The sequence below is a fragment of the Hordeum vulgare genome, chromosome 7H, assembly GCF_904849725.1.
Source record: "Hordeum vulgare subsp. vulgare chromosome 7H, MorexV3_pseudomolecules_assembly, whole genome shotgun sequence".
Taxonomy (NCBI): domain Eukaryota; kingdom Viridiplantae; phylum Streptophyta; class Magnoliopsida; order Poales; family Poaceae; genus Hordeum; species Hordeum vulgare.
The window spans coordinates 621,667,620-621,678,319 of NC_058524.1; the positions used below are offsets into that span (position 1 = coordinate 621,667,620).

The 10,700-nt window shown below is 43.0% G+C and overlaps 1 long non-coding RNA gene across 1 annotated transcript; it reads left to right on the forward strand.

The window, feature by feature from the left end:
- Positions 1-3,505: 3,505 nt before the first annotated feature.
- LOC123411374 lies at positions 3,506-4,236 on the forward strand. The gene is made up of 2 exons (XR_006613254.1): positions 3,506-3,583; positions 3,754-4,236. It is a non-coding gene; the product is annotated as an uncharacterized LOC123411374 (long non-coding RNA).
- The last annotated feature ends 6,464 nt before the right edge of the window (positions 4,237-10,700 follow it).

A 10,700-nucleotide genomic window follows, 5' to 3' on the forward strand; every position in this document is an offset into this window, starting at 1 on the left:
CTTAACATACAATAAAATAAATCTACTGAGTCCAACGTGGATATTTTCCTTTTCCATCAGCAGCTTCTTCTGCTGCCTTGGCGGCACGAGCCTTTTCTCTCTTTCTCTCCCTCTCAGCTTCACGGGCCTGTTCTCGCTGTCTGTAAACCTCCTCCAGCCGAAGTTTCTCTTCTTGATTTTTCCTTTTCATCTCATCAAGAAAAGCCCTCTGCTCCACACAGTAATCTTCCCACTCTTTCTTCTGCTCTGCTTTCTCGTCTGCTTCAGCCTTCTCACGACGCTCTTCCAAGTCCAAGCTAGCCCATGCACGACGACCTCTTTCACGAATCTCGGTCACCGCCCAGTCCGGCATTTCCGTGTCAATCCAACGATAGTACATGAAGAGAGGAGGAGGAGACTAAAGGATGGATCAGATTCAAGTAAACAATAATATCAAATAACAATAATCTGGATGACTTGAGCATACCGGAGGCCTGACGTACGCAGAAATAGATTCGGGTGGATCAGATTCATAATTGGCGCACATGAAAAACTTCATGCCCAACCAATCTGAAAAATCCGTCACCTCCTTCACCTTGCACACATCTCCGCACCAACATCGAACTGCTTCCACCCCCCGAGGCAAGCTTGCACTCTGCATTTTCCTAGGCCTAATGCTCTGATCCGAACAAGGCAAACTCATACTGACTATGGAGGTGCAGGTGCTTTGAAGTCTGGCTGATGGTGAAGAGAGTTTCACTCCCTGCCTCCTTTTATAGGCCCTGCCGGATGTCTACGCGGGAAAAAAGGGCGCGAAAACGAGAAACTGCAGCGGGAAAATTTGGCGGGAAACTTAGGTGAGAAAATAACGCGTGGGAATTTAGCCGGGAAACTGCAGCGGGAAACTTAGGCGCACATGACTATATACAAAGCAAAATGACAGAATCTACATTTTAAAATGAGTCCATATACATCATATGTAGTCTTCTAGTACAAACTTTTTAAAAAACTTATATTTAGGAAATCTCCCTCCGTAAAAAATAAACTCCCTCCGTTGCTAAATATAAGGCATTTTAGAAATTGTATAATAAACTACATACGGATGTACATAGATATACTTTAGAGTATAAATTAACTCATTTTGTTCCGTATGTAGTCTCCGAATGAAATACCTAAAAGGTCTTATATTTTGGAACGGATGGACTACATCCAATACCACATGCAACTTAGAGCGGCAAAATTTCGAGCGGGAAGCGCGGCCTCGTACTCAGCGAAATACATCCAATACCACATGCCTCGAGCGGGAAGAGCAGCACAGAGCGGCCGTCCGCCTTGGGAGGTGGCGGCAGGGCCCACCCAGCGCTGTCCGTTACGGGCAGGCGTGGCGGGAACGGGGTCACCAGCCGGCCGCCTCCGCTGGTGGCGGCAGGCCCCAGCCGCCTCGGGCGGTGGCGGCAGGCCCCACGGCCGCCTCGTGTGGTGGCGGCAGGTGCCACGTGCCGCCTGGCGCGCCTGCCGCCACCCGGGGTGGGGGTCCTTTCCCTCCTTTCCATTCGCAGCTGGTCTCTTTTGGCAATCTCGTTCGACAGGGGGTCCTTTTGGACAAAAATTCCCGTCGAGGAAGTGAGCGTCAATTATGCCGTGTGGCGTCTTGCTGTGAAGCTTTCGCCGTGTGTCGATCCTATGCTGCTGGTGCAGGCGCAAGCGATGGCCGCGGGTTCGTCCAAGCACGTCGGCGCTGCAACCAGTGTCGATGCTGCAATTGAAAGGTCTTGCCGACAACAGATGCTGCAACGCCCATCAATGAAGCCCCATCGACGCTGCAATGGAACTTCGTCAGGCTGCGGCGCAGCTTTTGCCGCACTACCGACACCCTAATGGAGCTTCGTCGACGCTGCAACGGAGCTTTCCGGGACTGCGTTGGAACTTTTGACGCATCGCCAGTGTTGCAATGGAGCTCCGCCGAGGCTGTGATGGTGATGCAATGGAGCTCCCCCGAGGTTTTCTATTGAAGCATTTGTTCGTGGTACGATGATGGGGCTGGCGTGACTAGAATCAACACACCGGCAAACCACGCTGGCCGAGGAAGGGTTGCTGCTCCAACAACACACTACTTCATTCGCGACAGAATGATTCAAATAAGAGGAAAGGAAAAGACCGTGCACTGCGAGCCTACGATCAATGGCCAAGCACGTCTCAATCAGACGGCCGCACATGCGGACGATCAACGGCCGACTAATATTGAAAACACGATTGTTTCTCCTAAAATTTTCTTCTACAATGGGACCCACATGAATTTTTATCCGTCGGCACCCGTTCTCTCAATTAGCGCACAGAGCCGAGATAGGCCGACCCATTAGCGGAAACTGTCCAAGAAAGAGAAAAAAAATACCGCCCATCAGGAATTGAACTCCTTCGCCACTGTACTAAATTGAGCAACTCGAATATTTCGCAAAGTTGTCAAAAAAACTCTAAGATTTTTTCTAAAGAAAAAAAATCGTTTTTTAGTTTTTTAAACCCGATTATTTATTTAAACACACACAATTTTCTAAAACTAGGTGGTACTATATTAAAAGTTATTTTTCCGAATTTGCGAATAGTTTTTACGAACACAAATATTTTTTGAACTTTAAACAAGAAAAGACAAAGTTTTTTCAAAATATTATTTTTTCAAAAACAATCCGAGTTACTATAGCTAACTTTTTTAAATTCTATACCTACAAACCAAACTGGGTGAATTTTTCAAATATGCCACAAAATGCATTGTGTTAATTCAAAAGGAATATTTTTATGGAAAATTTTAAAATATTTTAGAACACGGATATTTTTGCAAAATTGTGAACAAAAAATCAAATATATTAACACGGAAATCCAAAGGGGCTCACTTACTTGATCCATCCAACCGGTCAATAAGAGCAAGTACAATAGGATGACGTATGCGAGCTGTAAGACTTAAAATAATATATTTGTGATGAGTTGAAAGAGAGAGAAGAGAAGCGGGCTACAAACTAACAGCCGGCTGTAACACGTGCTTTAGACACTTTGTGAGAGAGAATGGTGGGCCTTGTATCAATAAAGTAGTACTCATTTTCATCTACCTATTGTACTTACGGACTATAAACTTGGCTATAGATGACGTGTCAACATCATATAGCCAGCAGCTGGCTGTACTATTAACCATGCTCTAAGACCTAAGATATATCATTTATAGCCTATCTCTTTCTATATATGGAAAGTCAATAAATTCTCATCTAAACATCGAGATTACATCCTTCCCAAACGACACCAACAAAGGTTTATTTAGCTAATGTAGTTAAAAATATATACTTCCGTTCGCAACTGTTCTTACGTACAATGAACTTCGGCACAATATACTTCCATAGTAAGTTACTACAAAATATATGAGCTTGGCAACGCTACTTGTGATCATTTGATATGACTTACAAATAGATTATATATACTTTACATCATTCCAGTGCCTCTAAACCTATATATGGTCATAAACCTATAAACTCCACTCTTCAGTCTTCACATCTTTGTGAAATAACTATAAGAAGGAGGACCATGCTGATTACTCTTCTCGTTGTTTTGCTCGCTTTTTCAGGTATTATCATCCATCTATGTCATATATGTACTTCACCTTGAGACGGTTAATATATCCAATATAGGTCTAACGCCAAGTTGGTTGGTAAATACGTACCAAGATGCCGAGAGAAGGACTATTAACTTTTTGTGTGTTTCACTTGTTAATTTCGTGTCTGGTTTGAACAATAGGCCCAATCAAAGGAGAAGATCACTTGGGAAGAGGTGATGGCAGTGACTTGCCCCCTCCTCCGGATCCAGGGAGCAGTCATTTGGCTCCTCCTCCACCTCCTCCATCTCGAAAGATCAATCCACCTCCACCTCCAAAGACAGATTTGCCTCCTCCTCCACCTCCACCTCCAAAGACTGATTTGACCCAGCCACTTTCAGAACCATGTATGGAAGTGAAGTTGTAGAGAGGGCCGTGCATCAACATCCTTTGCGCTACTGCATGTGTCGCAGTGTTGCTTCAGGGCGGCCACTGTCGTGGGAATATTTTTAAAGGTGGTTGCTATTGTTTCGTGTGTTCCGTAGCAAAGTCTAGTCCAACATTACATTGATGTGGAACATGCAGAATGTGGCTTGAGTTTTTTATTGGTTCAATCCAACAATAAAGGATGTGCTTATTATTGTATTTCTCTTTTAATAACGAAAATTAAGTGAATAGGCTTTCTACTCTGTTCGAGTGTCTAGAACGATTCGACCTCCTTACAACAATGTTTCTAAGGGGATATTCAAGATCCACACCCAATTCTTTGTCCCGACAGAAATTATCCTTTAGCTACTGGGTCGCCTATACTCCCTTACTTTTTTTTTGAAAAAGGAGGCTTGACCCCCGGCCTCTGCATCAATCGATGCATGCAACCTATACTCCCTTACTGGATTTGCATGTTGTCGGAAATTCCACCTCTTGTTCATACCCTGTTTCGACCCAACGGATCGAGTGCCATTAATTATATTCTAAGGGGATATACAAGTTTTTCTTATGCTGATTCACTGCTTCATTAACTAGGAATACATGCTTTAAGTCTCACAAGACAACCAAGTTAGAAAATCTGGAATAATAGTAAACAAGAAGCAATTATGCTGCTAATAGCGTGCTTATATAGCACATATAAATGTGCATCATACTTCTCCTCTCACCTAACAAATGAGATATCAAAATTCTGAAGGAGTTGCAAAGATTGTTAGGGTTCCTTTAGGATACCCACAAATCAGCCAGTGTATAATACCGAAAACTAACATGGATAATTTTGAAGATGAAAATTGGAAATTTAAGATGCTAACTTATTTTAAATACATAATTGTGATCACTACATAGTAAGTTACTAGTGTGCTTATACTTCCGTAGTAAGTTACTACAAAATACATGAGCTTGGCAACGCTACTTGTAATCATTTGATATGACTTACAATATAGTTTCTAATTTACATTATTCCAGTGCCTCTAAACCTATATATGTGTTGGGGATCGTCGCACGGGAAACAAAAAATTTCCTACGCCCACGAAAACCTATCATGGTGATGTCCATCTACGAGAGGGGATTTCCGATCTACGTACCCTTGTAGATCGCACAGCAGAAGGGTTAGTGAACGCGGTTGATGTAGTGGAACGTCCTCACGTCCCTCGATCCGCCCCGCGAACCGTCCCACGAACCGTCCCGCGATCCGTCCCACGATCTACTCCGATCTAGTGCCGAACGGACGGCACCTCCGCGCTCAGCACACGTACAGCTCGACGATGATCTCGGCCTTCTTGATCCAGCAAGAGAGACGGAGAGGTAGAAGAGTTCTCCGGCAGCGTGACGGCGCTCCGGAGGTTGGTGATGATCTTGTCTCAGCAGGGCTCCGCCCGAGCTCCGCAGAAACGCGATCTAGAGGTAAAACCGTGGAGATATGTGGTCGGGCTGCCGTGGAAAAGTTGTCTCAAATCAGCCCTAAAACCTCAGTATATATAGGAGGGAGGGAGAGGAGGAGGCAGCCTCAAACCCTCAAGGTTTGGCCGAAATTTGAGGTGGAGGAGTCCTACTCCAATCCTACTTGGAGTAGGATTCCACCTTCCCACTTGGAAACTCTTTCCACCTTGTGTTTTTTCCTTCTCAAACCTTATGAGCCTTAGTGGGAACTTATTCCAGCCCACTAGGGGCTGGTTTATCTCTTCCCATAGCCCATGAGACCCCTTGGGGCGTGACACCCCTCCCGATGGTCCCCGGCACACCTCCCGGCACTCCCGGTACACTACCGATGAGCCCGAAACTTTTCCGGTAATGCCCGAAAACTTTCCGATAACCAAATGAGGTCATCCTATATATCAATCTTTGTCTCCGGACCATTCCGGAAACCCTCGTGACGTCCATGATCCCATACAGGACTCCGAACAACATTCGGTAACCAACCATATAACTCAAATACGCATAAAACAACGTCGAACCTTAAGTGTGCAGATCCTGCGGGTTCGTGAACTATGTAGACATGACCCGAGAGACTCCTCGGTCAATATCCAATAGCGGGACCTGGATGCCCATATTGGATCCTACATATTCTACGAAGATCTTATCGTTTGAACCTCAGTGCCAAGGATTCATATAATCCCGTATGTCATTCCCTTTGTCCTTCGGTATGTTACTTGCCCGAGATTCGATCGTCAGTATCCGCATACCTATTTCAATCTCGTTTACCGGCAAGTCTCTTTACTCGTTCCGTAATACAAGATCCCGTAACTTACACTAAGTCACATTGCTTGCAAGGCTTGTGTGTGATGTTGTATTACCGAGTGGGCCCCGAGATACCTCTCCGTTACACGGAGTGACAAATCCCAGTCTTGATCCATACTAACTCAACGAACACCTTCGGAGATACCTGTAGAGCATCTTTATAGTCACCCAGTTACGTTGCATTCCTCCGGTGTCCGTGAGTTATATGATCTCATGGTCATAGGAACAAATACTTGACACGCAGAAAACAATAGCAACAAAATGACACGATCAACATGCTACGTCTATTAGTTTGGGTCTAGTCCATCACATGATTCTCCTAATGATGTGATCTCGTTATCAAGTGACAACACTTACCTGTGGCCAGGAAACCTTGACCATCTTTGATCAACGAGCTAGTCAACTAGAGGCTTACTAGGGACAGTGTTTTGTCTATATATCCACGCAAGTATTGTGTTTCCAATCAATACAATTATAGCATGGATAATAAACAATTATCATGAACTAAGAAATATAATAATAACTAATTTATTATTGCCTCTAGGGCATATTTCCAACAGTCTCCCACTTGCACTAGAGTCAATAATCTAGTTCACATCACCATGTGATTCCAACGAATCCAACACGCATATAGTTATGGGGTCTGATCACGTCTTGCTCGTGAGAGAGGTTTTAGTCAACGGTTCTGAAACTTTCGGATCCGTGCGTTCTTTACAAATCTTTATGTCATCTTATAGATGCTGCTACTACGTGCTATTCGGAAATGCTCCAAATATCTACTCTACTATACGAATCCGTTTCACTACTCATAGTTATTCGGATTAGTGTCAAAGCTTGCATCGACGTAACCCTTTACGACGAACTCTTCAACCACCTCCATAATCGAGAAAAATTCCTTAGTCCATTAGTTACTAAGGATAAATTTTGACCGCTGCTAGTGATTCAATCATGGATCACTCTCTGTACCTCTCAACAGACTTTGAGTCAAGGCACACATCAGGTGCGGTACACAGCATAACATACTTTAGAGTCTACGGCTAAGGCATAGAAGACGACCTTCGTCTATTCTCTTTATTCTGCCGTGGTCGGGTTTTGAGTCTTACTCAAATTCACACCTTACAACGCAACCAAGAACTCCTTCTTTGCTGATCTATTTTGAACTCCTTCAAAAACTTGTCAAGGCATGCATCTTGTTGAAACTTCTATTAAGCGCTTTCGATCTATCTCCATAGATCTTTGATGCTCAACGTTCAAGTAGCGCAATCCAGGTATTCCTTTGAAAAACTTCTGTCAAACAACCTTGTATGCCTTACAGAAATTCTACATTACTTCTGATCCACAATATGTCAACAACGTATACTTATCAGAAATTCTATAGTGCTCCCACTCACTTCTTTGGAAATACAAGTTTCTCATAAACCTTGTACACACCCAAAATCTTTGATCATCTCATCAAAGTGTATATTCCAACTCCGAGATGCTTGCACCAGTCCATTGAAGGATCACTGGAGCTTGCATACTTGCTAGTATCTTTAGGATCGACAAAACCTTCTGGTTGTATCACATACAATGTTTGCTCAAGGAAACCGTCGAGGAAACAATGTTTTGACATCCTACGTGCAATATTTCATAAATAATGCATCAACAACTTCTAACAGACCTTTAGCATCGCTATGAGTGAGAAAGTCTCATCATAGTCAACTGTTTGATCTTGTCGAAAACATCTTTGCGACAAGTCGAGCTTTTCTTAATAGTGACTTATCACCATCATCGTCTGTCTTCTTTTAAAGATCCATTTTTACTCAATAGTCCTATGACCATCAAGTAGTTCTTCTAAAGTCTACACTTTGTTTTCATACATGGATCCTTTCTCGGATTTCATGGCTTCCAGCCATTTTGTCGGAATCTGGGCCCACCATCGCTTTCTCCATAACTCGTAGGTTCACTGTTGCTCAACAACATGACCTCCAAGACAGGGTTACCGTACCACTCTGGAGTAGTACGCGACCTTGTCAACCTACGAGGCTTGTAGTAACTTGATCCCATGCTTGATGATCACCATCATCAGCTTCCACTTCAATTGGTGTAGGCGCCACAGGAACAATTTCCTGCGCCCTGCTACACACTGGTTGAAGTGATGGTTCAATAACCTCATCAAGTTCTACTACCCTCCCACTCAACTCTTTCGAGAGAAACCTTTCCTCGAGAAAGGATCCGTTTCTAGAAACAAACACTTTGCTTTCGGATCTGAGATAGGAGATGTACCCAACTGTTCCGGATATCCTATGAAGATGCATTTATCCGCTTTGGGTTTGAGCTTATCAGACTGAAACTTTTTCACATAAGTATCGAAGCCCCAAACTTTCAAGAAACGACAGTTTAGATTTCTCTAAACCTCAGTCTATACTGTGTCATCTCAACGGAAATACGCGGTGCCCTATTTTAAAGTGAATGCGGTTGTCTCTAATGCATAACCCATAAACGAAAGTGGTAATTTGATAAGAGACATCATAGCATGCACCATACCAAATAGTACGTGGCTATGACTTTCAGTCACATCATCACACTATGATGTTCTAGGTGGCATGAACTGCGAAACAATTTCCACATTGTCTTAACTGCGTACCAAAACTCGTAACTCAGATATTCATTTCTATGATCATATCGTAGACAGTTTATCCTCTTGTTACGACGAACTTCACTCTGAAACGGAATTGAAATTTTCAATATTTCAGACTTGTGATTCATTAAGTAAATACTCCTGTATCTACTCAAGTTGTCAGTGAAGTAAGAACATAATGATATCCACTGCGTGCCTCAGCACCCATTGGACTGCATACATCAAAATGTATCACTTCCAACAAGTTACTATCTTATCTCATCTAAATGAAAACAAGGCCTTGCTCATGTGGTATGATTTGCATATCACTAGTGATACGAAATCAGGTGAGTACAAAGATCCATCAGCATGGAGCCTCTTCATGCAATTTATACTAACATGACTCAAGCGGCAGTGCCACAAGTAAGTGGTACTATCATCATTAACTCGTATCTTTTGGCACCAATATCATGAACATGTGTAACACTACGATCGAGATTCAATAAACCATTGAAGGTGATTATTCAAGCAAATAGAGTAACCATTATTCTCTTTGAATGAATAATCGTATTGCAATAAACACGATCCAATCATGTTCATGCTTAACGCAAGCACCAAATAACGATTATTTAGGTTTAACACCAATCCCGATGGTAGAGGGAGCGTGCGACGTTTGATCATATCAACCTTGGAAACACTTCCAACACGTATCGTCACCTCGCCTTTAACTAGTTTCCGTTTATGTCGTAGCTTTCATTTCGTGTCACTAATCACTTAGCAACCGAACCGGTATCTAATACCCTCGTGCTACTAGGTGTACTAGCAAAGTACACATCAACATCATGTATATCAAATATACTTCTCCCGACTTTTGCCAGCCCACTTATCTACCAAGTATCTAGAGTTGCTCCGCCTCAGTGACTGTTCCCCTCATTACAGAAGCACTTAGTCTCGGGTTTGGGTTTAATCTTGGGTCTCTTCATTAGCGCAGCAACTGTTTTGCCGTTTCACGAAGTATCCCTTCTAGCCCTCGCCTTTCTTGAAACTTAGTGGTTTTACTAACCATCAACTATTGATGCTCCTTCTTGATTTCTACTTTCGCAGTGTCAAACATCGCGAATCGCTCAAGGATCATTGTATCTATCCTTGATATGTTATAGTTCATCACGAAGCTCTCACAGCTTGGTGGCAGTGACTTTGGAGAACCATCACTATCTCATCTCGAAGATTAACTCCCACTTGATTCAAGTGATTGTCGTACTCAGACAATCTGAGCACATGCTCAACGATTGAGCTTTTCTCCTTTACTTTGTGGACAAAGAATCTTGTTGGAGGTCTCGTACCTCTTAACAAGGGCATAAACATGAAATCACAATTTCATCTCTTTAGAACATCACTTATGTTCCGTGACGTTTTACAACGTTTTCGACGCCTTGCTTCTAAGCCATTAAGTATTTTGCACTGAACTATCGTGTAGTCATCAGAAACGTGTATGTCGGATGTTCATAGCATCCACAGACGACGCTCGAGGTGCAGCACACCGAGTGGTGCATTAAGGACATAAGCCTTCTGCGTAGCAACGAGGACAATCCTCGGTTTTACAGACTCAGTCTGCAAAGTTTGCTACTATCAATTTTCAACTAAATTTTCTCTAGGAACATATAAAAACAGTAGAGCTATAGCGCAAGCTACATCGTAATTCGCAAAGACCATCAGACTATGTTCATGACAAGTAGTTCAATTAATCATATTACTTAAGAACTCCCACTCAAAAAGTACATCTCTCTAGTCATTTGAGTGGTACATGATCCAAATCCACTATCTCAA